Here is a 13,976-nt window from a genome sequence, read left to right on the forward strand (position 1 = left end):
TTGTTAGAAACAACTGTAGCCTTCCATGGATATCTTAATGCTTTTTAATAAGGTAAACAGTGGCACCAAGATTTAGCTGGTATAATTTGTATAACGAATTATCAAGTAGGTGCTCATGCCATGCTGGGAAACTAAGCTGTCAGAAATGTTAATGGGAAATGCTTGTAGATTGTGACTGGGAAAGTAAAAGGACAGGCACCCATCTTGTTTTCTCTTCTCTCCAGTGCTGCCCCAAGCAGAAGGATTTTGCGATAACGAAGCCCTCTATTTAGTGGTGAAACGTGGCAACGTGGACCAGAATTGGTTGCCCTTTGTGGGAAACACACCCTTAACCCAAGAGATGGCACAGACCCTTGACTATGGATTGCAGGACAATCAAACTCATCTGGCCCTAAGAGTGCCGAAGCTCGCCACTCATGTGTTCCTTGAAGTATGACAAACCTTGGTCTGGGCAGCCTTCTATGTCAGAATGTAAAGGGGTGCCTTTTGGGATGTAGTGGGAACTGTGAGTAAATATTGTGAAAAAGCCTCCCAGGGCCTGCAGGCACAGGTATGCATTGGACTCCCCCTTGCTGCCTTCAGCTTCAGCAATCTAGGTGACAAACATTTGGATGGCACTAGAAGGCAGCAAAGAGTTCGTTTTCAATGTCTCTGCACTGCCACCTTGTGATCATCTGGATTTCTCCAGCTCAAGCATGAGCCATGATGGAAGACTAGCCCAGAATAAAATAGAAGGGTGAGCAAGTGAAGGGATCACCCGCTTGCCACTGTGTCTGCTATTACCTTTTCTCTTGATGTTCCTGAGTCAGCGGTTCCCTCATCAGTAAGAGCATGATATTGTGGCGGCTAACCTGGGAAATTGTTCATGGCTTCCCCACAATCAATGCTGCTCACTCACTTCCTCTTCCCTCCTCCTACCTGTCTGTGAAGGAACACGAGGAGAAAAAATAAGCACACCGTATCTGGACTGCAGAAACTCCAGGGAACCACTGAATGGCAGGAAATAGGAGGATTCTTTGCCATATCTAAGAGTCTTGCTTTGGGGGTAGAGAACATTACTTATGCTTTTTTTTGGGGGGGGGGGCAATCTGTTACCATGAATTCTTGCTTCCTGGAAACAAGCCTGTAGTTGACTTCCTTTGCTTCTGTAAGCAGCCTGCTTGCTTATTTAGAAGCCAGTATCAAAACCTTCTTTGCTTCAGCAGCAGGTTCTATTCCTTCTCTTCCACCATGATCTAGATGCGTTACTCTAATCTTTGTGCTATTTCAGAAGTGTTCCTTGCTTTCTGTATAATGAATGGGGGGAAAAAAGAATCTTCCCGGGAGCCATCTCAGGCACAAAGGTGCATAAATTGCTGGGGTTAAGAGCTGCATCTGATCTCTGAACAGCAAGCCAGGAGCCAGGAGAAAACCTGAAATGAAATACCCTGAAAATCTAACATTAAATTGTACTTTGTGACATAATCCCCCTCCTATCATTTGAAAACCTACAATTTGCTAACCAGTTTCAGAGTGCCAGGAGTAGCATAACATGTCCTGAGCATCACCTACCAGCTATAAGCAGCATCAGTAGGAGGAGGCAGTACTTGTAATTCTTGAGCTCTGTTGACTGGCTCCTAGATAGATTTTTTTGGCTTAACTCCAGCAAGTCTGTGATGTTCTCAATCTATGGCTTAGAATCTTAGGGCGCCACCACTCAGCTGTCATTTTCACCACTCAAACCCTCACAGTTGCACTATTGCTTCTGATAAGTGTATCCATGCTGTTGAGTAAGCTTGCTGTATAGATCAGCGAATCTTCCAGCTGATCAATGGGGTATATTAATCTCTCTCTTTCCCTCTCTAACATGTTTCAAGGGTTTAATGTCTATTTCCCTATTTCTTCAGAAAGACTGAGGTAGAAGTGAAGGCACCTAGAAATCAAATAATGATTGTGGGATCTTTGGTTTCAACTGAAATTGAGGCCCATCAGCACTGGCTAACAAAGGAAGCCTTCGTGTTACTAATCTACTCTCTTTGTGTCCTAGGAAATAAACTCCTTTGGGATTGTGACCACCTTCCAGTTGCAATTTAAGGACCATCTCAGTCAAACTGAAATGATTGAATTTACCATATCCTGCATCTTCTCTCCGAAAGATCTAATTGGTAAATGAGATTCCTGGGCTGGTTAAATGTTGAGGGATGTTGATCCTGATATCCTTCCAGATAACATTAAATCCATTTGGGAAGTAGTCAACCAGATTTCAAAATGTCACTTTCAGTCTATTTAATCTAGATTAATAAATTCACTGTAAAGGCACTCACATATTTAGTGGCATATCATTCCATGTCTCTTTCCTCAAAAAAACTATATATTTGGGTTGAAGGAGCTTTATTTCTCATAGATTCTTGGCTCCTTTGTCTCAAGTAGGAAAAGTATATTGTATAGAACTTTATATAACACAGAGAAGGTATTCTAAGGTGCTAAGGAAATATTTTGGCCTTCTACCAGTTTAAAAATTAAGGTGGCTTGCAACTGAATATCGGTTTTGGAATGACCATTGTTTTACTGATATTTCATTAGCAACACACACAATTCTCCCCTATCTGAGTTAGTGCTCTCCATCTGTCCTTAGGGTTTATGGGGAAACGACTGCCATGAATTTGACTTTCCCCGTTAATGACCTATATCCTGTCTCTCATTTCTGTTTTAAGTCTGCAGTCACCCAGCTTCTCTCCAAAACCTCTTTCCTTCCTTAGATTTTTATTCACCATTATTATTTTATAAGTAACCCAAGGCAGCGAACATACTTAATATTTGTCCTATTTTCCCCACAACAAAAACCCTATTTTATTTATTTATTTATTTATTTAAATTTATATACCGCCCTTTCCCGAAGGACTCAGGGCGGTTTACAGGGTATTTAAAAGAAAATACAAAAGTTAAAAACAAATTAAAAAGATTAAATGAGACCCTGAGAAAAATAAAAACCCAGTTAAAATTAAAAAATAAAAAATTCTCAGCCTGGGCCAGAGAGCTCGAAGAGCCAGGTCTTCAGGTCCCGGCGGAATGAACGGAGGTCGGGGGGAGTCCTAAGCTCCGCGGGCAGCTGGTTCCAAAGGGCAGGCGCGCCCACTGAGAAGGCCCTACCCCTGGGTGTTACCCGCCGGCAATCTTTAACCGGCGGCACCCTGAGAAGACCCTCCCTGTGGGAGCGCACTGGACGAAGGGAGCTTGATGCTGGCAGCAGGTGTTCCCTCAAATATCCCGGACCCAAGCCATTTAGGGCTTTATAGGTCATCACCAGCACCTTGAATCTCACCCGAAGGGCAACCGGAAGCCAATGCAGCTCGCGGAGTAGAGGTGTTACATGGGAGTATCGGGAAGCCCCCATCACGACTCGCGCGGCCTCATTCTGCACCAGCTGAAGCCTCCGGGTGGTCCTCAAGGGCAGCCCCATGTAGAGAGCGTTGCAGTAGTCTAAACGGGAGGTCACGAGCGCATGAGTGACTGTGCGTAGGGCATCTCGGTCCAGGTAGGGTCGCAACTGGCGCACCAGGCGAACCTGGGCAAAAGCCCCCCTGGTCACGGCTCCTATGTGATCTTCAAAATTGAGCTGCGAATCCAGGAGGATGCCCAAGTTGCGAGCCCTATGAGGTGGATTGGGTTGAGAGTGAACGACCCAAAGTCATCCAGTCACCTTTCATGCTTAAAAATTCAGTCACTTGATTTCTAAGGCCAGCACCTTAACCATTACATCAAACTGACCTTTCTTTCCTTCCTCCCTCCCTCCCTCCACATTACAGATAAAAATAAAAGCACATTTGAAACAGAGGTCATCACTGACAGTGACCCCCATAGGAGAATGAGGGGGAAACATTAATTTAATGCTGATAGAGCTAAGGTCAGCAAGGGTTTTTCCTCATGCACTGGGGATGAAGGCAGTGACCTGGGGAAGAATGCTGTTGAATGATTGTGCCCAGCAGAAATTTAGATGGGGATACAGTCACAGTTCTATTCTACAATCTTCGATAGCATCTTCATCTTTTTATGAAAAGGATCAATAAGTTAATGCAGCCTCCAGAGAGGGTTGCAATGTACTCCATTCTTGTTATTGTAATTTCCTTCCCTCTCTTTCTCTCTCTCCCTCGCTTCCCCCCCCCCCCCGTCGGTGTGGCATTGATGTGTACTATGCAGGAATTATAGGGAAAGTGATTTTGGTAGCTCTGCTTCCCTGCTCTTCAATTGTGTAGCTTTGTTATACTTTTCATACTTCTTTTTTTTGCTTTTTTAAAAAGAAAGGCATTGACCTCCTGTATGAAAGATGGGAAGTTATTAAATAAATGAGGGAGAGAGAAAATGGTAAAAATGATGCCCACTATCGAGGGAGGTGGTGACCTATGCTGTAAATTATCTTCAACAATCAAAATGTGAAAATCTATTTCTTTGGGAATGGAAGGCTGGTATGAAGGTGTTGGAGTGAATGGGTACACAAGAGTGCCAGTTAACACGAAATGAGAGCTGCAATGTTTGCTTGTGGCTGGCTGTGAAAAAACCATGACCAGCACCAAGAGCCGATTGTCTGAAGGCATCTATGGTGGCATCAGTGACGCGGCTCTGCTCGCGGCAAGTGTTGACAGTTGGGATACTGGGATTAGCAAGGAAGGAATCTTTTACCTCTTGAACTTCCTGGAATAAACTGTGTGTCTTGCAGACTGTCAGCCTAATGGCACAATTGCAGTCTCTGCTCGGACGTTGGTTGGCATGCCAGTGTTGGACCTCTCCAATTTAGTGCTGAGAGACAAACGCTGTAAACCAGCTTCTGTGACAAAGGCAGAAGCAGTCTTCATCTTCAGTGTAAACTCTTGTGGCACAACTCGCAAGGTGAGAGATCACTGGGGGAAGGTTTCCCCCTCTTCAGGAGGGTCTGGAAAAGATGCTGTAAAGTAGAATAAGATATATCTACTGGCCTTCTCCCAGTCTGCCTACACTCTGGCTGGGTTGGGTTGATTTTCCCAATCATTCCCAATGGGAAAGCCAGGTTGGGAAAACAGGTTTACATCCACCCAATAGGACAAGCATCAACTTTTGTGCTCTTAATAAGCCGCTTTATAAGTGACAACTAGAGGAAAAGCTAGGAACTGTATTTCTACTATGGTACTGGATCTTTCCTACTTCATGTGGGCTGATAAAGGGGAAGAGGGAAGGGTCCAACCTGGGTCTTTGACCAACTTGAACAGGGGTCTCAAACTCAATTTCACTGAGGGCCGCATCAGCATTGCAGTTGCCCTCAGGGGGCCGGGTGGGTATGGCCAGGGTGGGCGTGGCCTACTGGGTGGGTGTGGCTAGAGTGCGTATGGCCTACTGGGTGGGCGTGGCCAGCTCTACATTGTTCGCATCAAGGGTGCCTATGGGGGCCTGGGCAGGAGTGGGACAGATCTGTGGGTCTCTGGCAGAAGGAGGGTCTCTGGGGCAGGGCCAAGGCAGTGGGGGCCGTTCCCTCACTGTTTCCAGGATGGCTTCGCGGGCCGCATGAAACCACTTCATGGGCCAGATCCGGCCCCTGGGCCTTGTGTTTGACATGTCTGAACTTGAAGAAAGGGCAGGGATCCAATTTCTACAATTGGTCAGGCTTTGGAATGTTTCATTCCATTCTTCTTTACAGTTTGAAAACACCATCATGACTTATGAAAATGAGGTCCTGTATTTCCTCCCAGGCCAAGCAACACCTGTTTACCGGTGAGTATTTGTGACTTGAGAGCTGAAGGACAAACTTAAAGCCAACTTGGCCCTGCCTTGGGTGGTTTCCAAGTGTGCTGAGGTGGCAGTTCTCAGAATTCCCAGGTTGGGGAGAGCTTGAGTTAAAGCACTGTGTGAGGAGGAATCCTTTGCCAATCATGCTTCAGGAAGAATTTGTTTTGGCACCCACTACTATTCTAAAATGTCGAGAGATTAAAAATGGGGTACAACAGTATGGGGTGATTTGGAGCCCATCTGAAGAGACTCTGCAGACGTGGGTCTCCAACAAAGCCAACTAAGGCTTCTCTGAATTTCTTATGTGCATCAACGCCTTCCCCAAAAATGTGAAAAGAGAGAAGCTAAACTTTGGAGCTCTTAGTGAACTTGGGTGAATAAAAGAAGATACTTTTGTTGGCAAATTCTGTCTTTTCAAGGTTGAAATGTGCTTGCCAGTACTTCATTGGAAATGCGCTGCTGCTCCAGTATAGCCCTGCACAAGCACCGTCACCAAGCATACTGCCTGGGACTGGGCAACTGGAACTTGCCCTTAAACTGGCCAGAGGTAATTTCAAAGCCGAGGGGTATAGCATATCTTAAGACCGTAATCAATATAATTATGGTACTCTTATTTTATCCTGTCAGCCACCAGCATGAGAAACACAGTTTATAGCTTAAATTTTGCACTCATTTGACGGCAGGGATTGTCTGCCTTAGAGGTTTTCCTGCTGGATGGAGGAAGAAGGCAACTAAAGAAGGCAACAGTTATTTGTATTTTTGAACAAGCATTTGTATTTACCTTTTAAAAATCCAACTTTAAAAAGAAGGGACTAACTCAGGGGTAGGCAACCTCGGCTTTTATGACTCATGGACTTCAACTCCCAGAATTCCTGAGCCAGCTTGGCTGGCTCAGGAATTCTGGGAGTTGAAGTCCATGAGTCATAAAAGAGCCGAGGTTGCCTACCCCTGGACTAGCTCATCAAACTATTTTTAAATATTGTAAGCTTTATAATAAACTGGGTCCTACAGGATTTCTCATTTTATGTGGGTTTTACCTCAACTCTCTTATGTGAGCATTCATCAATTTCCACTGCTATCTTGGCTTCACTGGGAATTTTTATATCGTTAGGAAACTCTGAATTTGAGTCCTGAAACTTGGGCTGTTTAGACATGAATTAACTTTGCATGTCACATTTGTCAGTTGAGGGACCATACCAGGTCATCCAGAACAGGCTTCAGTTTTATTGTTTTATTTTTCTGTTCCTCCTCCTCCCAATCTAAGCATGTGGCGGCAGCCAAGAACATCTCTTGGCTGTATTTTAGGTTAACAATAAACAATTAGTTTGGATCTAACTGGCATAGCTAGCATAGCATGAGTTATAGAAGAACATCTTTCAGTCTTATCACAAAATCTTTAATGGGAAACGGAGTAACCAGCCTGATAATACACATTTTTGCAGCTCCTATGTTTAATTATATTAATAGACTGTTAGCAATTTTTATAAAAAAATTATATATATTTTTATTTTTTTAAAAATTCAACTTAAACAATTTAATCAATGATGAAATCATTCCGATCCCAGTTTTCTCACTAATGATAGCAATAGCTTTGACTCTAGAGATGTCTTTGCCTCCACTCCAGTTGTCTGATCTGGGTTTAAAATGTCAGTGTGCTCTTGCATTGTGCTAATACAGTTCTTAGGCTAATAAGCAGATCAGAATAGCATACGTAATCCTAGTTTAGACTGGTGATGAAGACTGATTTTTAAATTGAATACATTATTTTTGGATCCTAGGCTCCTAATAATGTTTTCTTTTGCCCATCTCACTTTTCTGTAGATCAGTCCTACAGAGATTTCTATCATCACTCCGACTATCCAGTAAGTCGTTACCTGCGAGAGCCCCTGTTCTTCCAGGTAGAGCTCCTTCACAGTGAAGATCCACAGCTTGAATTGTTCCTGGAGGACTGCTGGGCTACTGCAAAAGCTGACAGGAACAGTTTTCCACAGTGGCACATAGTGGTTGACAGGTATCAATTTTAAATGTGGGTTGGAGGTTGTTTGTCACTTATATGAAAAGTTGAACACTATGAGTAAAGTTGTTGCAGAAGGCAGTTTGACAAGGCCTGTATAGAAAGTGGCTTGGTTATGCTAGGCTAGGGAATGAAAGAGAATGAATAAAAACTTTCCAAGACAGAATAAACCATAACACTATGTACCAGCTGCAGAAATTGCTGTTATTTTATGTTCAATGATCCAGTCATTTAAAAACTGAAAGACACATTGGCAATTCTTGCTATAAACTCAAAAGTAAAGATAGAGCTTGGTGGTTATTTTCTAGAGCCTTAGTACTATATCATTTAGCATGAGTTCTCCAATTTATCAGTCAGATGCAAAGGCTTTCTTTGAGGTTGACATACTGGTAACGGTTGCGCTAATGTAATTTCATAACATAATCTAAGTGGGCCTTTCTGATCTTTAATGCCAACTTGGCACAGGCTGGATCTCATAGCTATAGTTTTGTTTTGTTGAGAAACAATATATGAATTATATATGTTTATATTTAATAATTCTTAACCACCCATCTCCCTGAGAGGGATTCTGGATGTGTGTGTGTGTGTATTACATACATGTAGATATATATAATTTATTTTTATTTTATATGCTAGTTGTGAGAATACAGCAGATTCACATCAGACCATATTCCATGATGTCCCCAACACTTCTGTCCCATTCCCTACACACCTGAAGAGGTTTGAAGTGAAAATGTTTACATTTGTGGTGAATAGTCAAGCTGTTCAAGGACCGGTAAGGTTGCCTTTATGGGTCAATTTAGGTAATGTTTGACATGTTTCATGATCTTACATTTGATAAGCTGGTCCTATCGATGTTATATCAGGATAGCTGACTGTTCCATTGATAAGGTTCTTCTACAGCATTTCGCCTTGATAGGATTATTGTCTTTATTTCCCTACCAAAGGTATTGTATATCAATAATATAGTTTTTCTAAGCCATGAACCTTACAAGGATATTGCTGCAATAGTGTGTTAGTGGTGGAATACTTCAGTTTTATTTTAAAATCAGTTGAATTCAGTTGTTCACAAGGGATAAGTATTTTATGTATTTTGCTATCTCCTTTAGTAACATGCTTTCAAACTACCTTGTGATGCCTGGTGATTTTTGTTTGTTGTTCAGATCTACATCCACTGTAGTGCAGTAATCTGTGATTCCACCCAGCCATCTTCTGATGCCCTTTGCATCAGGCTTTGCATTCCCAGAAGGCAAAGAGCAGGTAAGGGATTAGAATACAAATGACTTGGATTGCTGTGCACTTTGGATTGCAAAACATTTTGTTCTCTACTACAACCTTGCCCAACTTCTTACCTCCTAGATGAGTTGGACAACTGATGTAGTCACTGATTTCATTGGCATGCTGCTTCAGTAGCCTGATTGGAAGCAGTTTTGTTGAGAATGGTTTTCCATGTGTCCAATGCTTTTGTCTATAAACTTTCCATTTTTAAAAAGAATTGGCTATCAGAAACTATGTTCGGAAACAAACGCTCACTCTCAAAATGTGCACAGTTGCATCTTTTGTCATGTAAGTTAATGTCTTCTTGAGTCTAGTCTGTTTATTACTTCCCTGTAATGTCAGATGCCAGCCTGTGCAATGGTCAGAGAAAGGTGATTAGTTTGAAGTCTGGTTTGTGGAAAATAAAAACGCACACATTAGGCAGTACCTAGAGACACAGTTCTTCTAGTTAAAAAAAACTAATGTTTTACTATGTGATATGGTAAACTTTTAGCACTACTTACGACAGCACCTATAGATAAGTCTCAAAGGTGTCCAAGAAGCCTTAATATGCAAATATGTATATATTCAATTCCACAGAGATTATGGGTTAATATTTATCTTTCAGAATCTAGCATCTGGTGTTTTGGGTGCAGAGAGCCAAGACAATAGTCCCTTAGCCTCCATAAATGTTACAAGTGATAAAATTACACATATAATAACTACACCTTGAAGGTTAAGGATGTGTCTTCATGGCACTGCTTTGTCCGATCCTGAGTCCAAAGGTGGAAGCAGTTTAAATTCACCTTTAACTGCTCCATTGTAAAGTAGCATTTTTTCCTTTGTTCTGACGTAAGTTCTACTCTGTGATACCTCATTGACAAGACAGTCCAGAGCTGCGATTTGCAGTTTTGACTACTTTATGCTGGTGGCAAGAATGACACCTCCCATTTTAGTTTGGACCATTGCAGCAACTAAATGCTGCAGAGACATCTGCCCACATAATGCCTGATGTTTTCTGAAGTGTTTATTGGGTACCCTAGTTTTTTAAACATTAATATTTGCTGAAAAGAGTGCTGGTTCTCAGAGGTGTATGCACGTGGGAGGTAAGGGTAAGGAAAAAGTGGTTGCCTTGCTCTTCCCCAGACTCCTCAGGGCTATTACAAGTCCTCTAGCTGTGAAATTAGAGTATGACGCTGATCAGGCTTTGAACATTGATGAAAAAACTGGCAGGTTTCGGTGGCTTCTTTGGCACCTCCACCCATTCTGTCTGTATCCCGTCAGTTCCACCTCTTGATCCTCAGTTTATACATTGGGCAAGCATAAAATGGCACTTGCACCAGATTCCCAATCTGTTTTCAGCCAGAACTGAGGCTGTTTGCTCTACATGAGGGAGGGATTATTTTTTTTGTAAACATGGGTTTAGTGCTAGTTCAGAATAAAGGCATTCCAAATTGATACTATATCAGAATAGTACTAAACTCGTATGAAATGGGAGCTGAGTTACCAGATGAACATACCTAGGTAAAAGACCTGCACAAACTCAAAGCTGGGTTTTTTATTTTTTGTTTGGCAAATGGCCTAAACCCATCACTTCAGCCATCTGTCAAAACTCCCTTCCTCCACATCCGCATCCCATGTTAGGGAAGTGTTTCCCAATGCCTAATGATGTCACAAGACACCACCAATTCTATTCTTGGGTCAAGCGTTACAACTTTGTTATCTGAAGCAGAATAGAGTCTGAGGGCTGTACAAAATATGCCAAAATAAATTGCTGCCATCTCAGGGACTGGAAGAAAGTCCTCCAGAAAGAGGCCTGTAAGGTTTAAGGAGCTAACTTTCCCTCCTTCAATCTGATCATGTAAAAAGAGATACATTTCAGTGTAGCTAATGATGTAAAATCAGTTGCAATATGTTCTGAATTATATAACTAGCGTAAGTATGATGACATATTTGTGATTAGAAAGATAAGGCTCTGAAGATGAAAAGGCTAACATTTTAAAATTCTTTCTAGGCCGGAGCACTGATTCCTCAAATATCCAGGGATACGTTTCATCTGGAGCAATTGTGATGGGAAGGAGGAACGATTCCTAAATATCTTATAAAAAGACTGAAATGGTGGCAAAATGTTATTGCTGAAGTAATTTATTTCTAGGAGTTGCAGCTGTGTGTTATGTAATAAAAAGCCTACAATAGGTCTATTTGGCTATCTTTGTGCTTTGTGTAACTTTCTAGAGCAGTTTTATTCAAACTTTTAGGGATAGTGGGCATGCTTGGAACTTTCTGAGGTCATAAAATATTGGTTGCAAAAATACTTTTGTAACGCTTAGTCACAAAATGATTGTTGGGGGCAATAAGCTGACTTTGTAAAAAATGCCGCTTGGGGGGGTGAAAGCCCTAATAAGCAGGCATATACATAGAATGAAGGCTATTGCTAAGCACATTGATTTGTGCTTCTTAGTTTGTAAGCCACCCTGAGTCTTCGGAGAAGGGCGGGATATAAATGGGATTTTAAAAAAATGCTCATTTTACAGAAAGGCAAACTAGAGAGGCTACAAAAATCTGAACACATAATAGAGGTGAGGATCTGATCTTGAGTACATTCCAAAAACTCCCTCCCTTTAAGGCTTCCATGAAATGAAGTATCTATCAAACATGGGAAAACCCATCCTAAGTGGTGTAGGCACAGCAACAGAAATTATTGTTTGTTACACAGGGTGTGCACAAGTAACACTTCATAAATAAATCATTTCTAGTCTTTTTCAAGTTAGTATTTTTTTAAGCGTAACAAATGCCTTAGATTATTCAACAACGCTTAATGTTGCTCTACATATGGTAAACAGATGATGACACTGCAGTCAGCTTCATTTACTGTAGATCATAAACAGAAGCTTGAGCCTTCTGTAGTTCTGCAGTATAAATGTGCCTTACACATTAAATAAGTTATTTTCAATGTTCTAAAATCTGGATTCAGCCATGATCTAGCCCTGCCTTTGGTTCCTTATAAATTTGTACCTGTAAATTGAAGAACCTCTGAAGGCTATAAAAGTGCCCTTACCTTATGTCATATACAGTATATATTATGTACATTTGGAACAAAAGACTAGGAAAGCATTTTAAATTGACCACTGAAAAAATAGACAAAGGAATTAAATATCCACAAAGACTAGCAAGATACTTTGGTAGGAAAGTTGTTAAGTGGCAAGGGAACCAAATTTTGAAGAGAAGAAAAAATAGCACAATTACCTAGCAGGCTTATTATCTAGCTGAAGTAATCTTTATAACTGTACCATAGAGAGGAAATTGTAATGTGGCTGAAACCTGAGAACATAAAAAAAATACAACAATATGCTCTGAAAGAGTTGCTAGTTGACAATGGAAGCAATATTTCATCAAGAAATGTTCCAATTGACTTTTAAAAGCAATGCTAGGTGCTATCATGTTTTAGATCTACATACGTTTCATTTTTATTAGTCATTGCATAGCACATTTCTGCTTTGTTATAGAGGTCATTTTAGGGGGAAAAAACTGTGCCTGCTAAAAGATGCATGAGTGTTTTTACAAATCTCCCAATTAAAGAATTAAATTTCCCAAATAAAGAAAACTTTTTAGAATTATTGAAAACCCCAAGCATTCTGACCTGATCAAGTTAATTTTAAGTTCTCTTGACATGCAAAGGACTGGTGCTTGGGTAGAAAATGGAATGTGCATCCTACACAATGCTCAAGTAGCCTTTAGAGGTTTTATAACCCCATTAATCCCAACTAAGTATGGTAAAGGCTCCTATGCATCATATAAAGAGGGCAGTGGTTAGAATGCAGTATTGCAGGCTAATCCTGCTGACTGCCAATTGCCAGCAGTTTGATCCTGACCGGCTCTTAGTTGAGTCAGCCTTCCATCCTTCTGAGGTTGGTAAAATGAGGACCCAGATTGTTGGGGGCAATAGGCTGACTCTGTAAACCACTTAGGGAGGGCTGTAAAGCACTGTAAAAGTCTAAATACTATTGCTATTGTTATAAAGACTTCTTATTTGATTGCCTTAAGATAGAAAACTACAACTGTTAGCAGCTTGTTTTTTTCTTCTGTAAAACACAAAATGCCTGGGTTATCAAAATCCTGGTCACTTCTATTCAGGCCCTTAAGTTCTTTCATAAATAAGCATCTACATGAGCCATTCACCAACTTGCTGTCCTACAAATGGGCCACACTTTTATCTTTCAGAATGATCCAGCTACTATAGGTTTTGACTGTCTTGTCTGGCTGTTATGTCAGTTGAAAACGTAATCCAGGCTTTCCAGCTATAAAACAAGTATGCTTAATGTGGGAGAAACCGAAAATGATTTCCAACTTTTAACGAAGCAGGATTTCTCAGAACTACTCAACCAATGAAAGAGAATTTTTGCTACATTACCTGACATTTATTTGAAAAAAATGATATCCATATTGTCAATTGCTTGTGTCAAATAGCAACAATGGCAGCAAGATGCTGGGTAATTATCAACATCAGCATCATATTGTTGCTCTGTTGGACTAATAAAGATGCAGCACTCATTTACAAGTAAGCACACACTGTATATCTGCGTTCTCTTGAACCAATTTCTCTTTAACAAGAGCAGTAGTTGGGGAAGGTGTATGTAAATTGAGAACAAATGGCTCAAACTCAGATCATTCCAGTTGCTTGACACATAATGCTGTTAACCATTTCAATCATTATTTCCTTTATAACAAACTAGTGGTTTCTAGCAAATAAGATGTTCCAAATCACAGATAGGAATACTGCGAATTCAACCATTTAAAATCAGACCATGGAAAAAAACCCTTTTGTTTAGACTGCCACACTTCACTCATATCCGCTTAAAGTGGAACAGCTGTTTTTATGTGTATTATTGAAACTATATGGATTCAGGAAAAGGTGAGGTTATCAGGATTGCTTGTAGCCAGAATCCAAGACAAATTATGCTTCCCATTGGAT

Source organism: Vipera berus (genome assembly GCF_964194415.1).
Source record: "Vipera berus genome assembly, chromosome: 2".
Lineage (NCBI taxonomy): Eukaryota > Metazoa > Chordata > Lepidosauria > Squamata > Viperidae > Vipera > Vipera berus.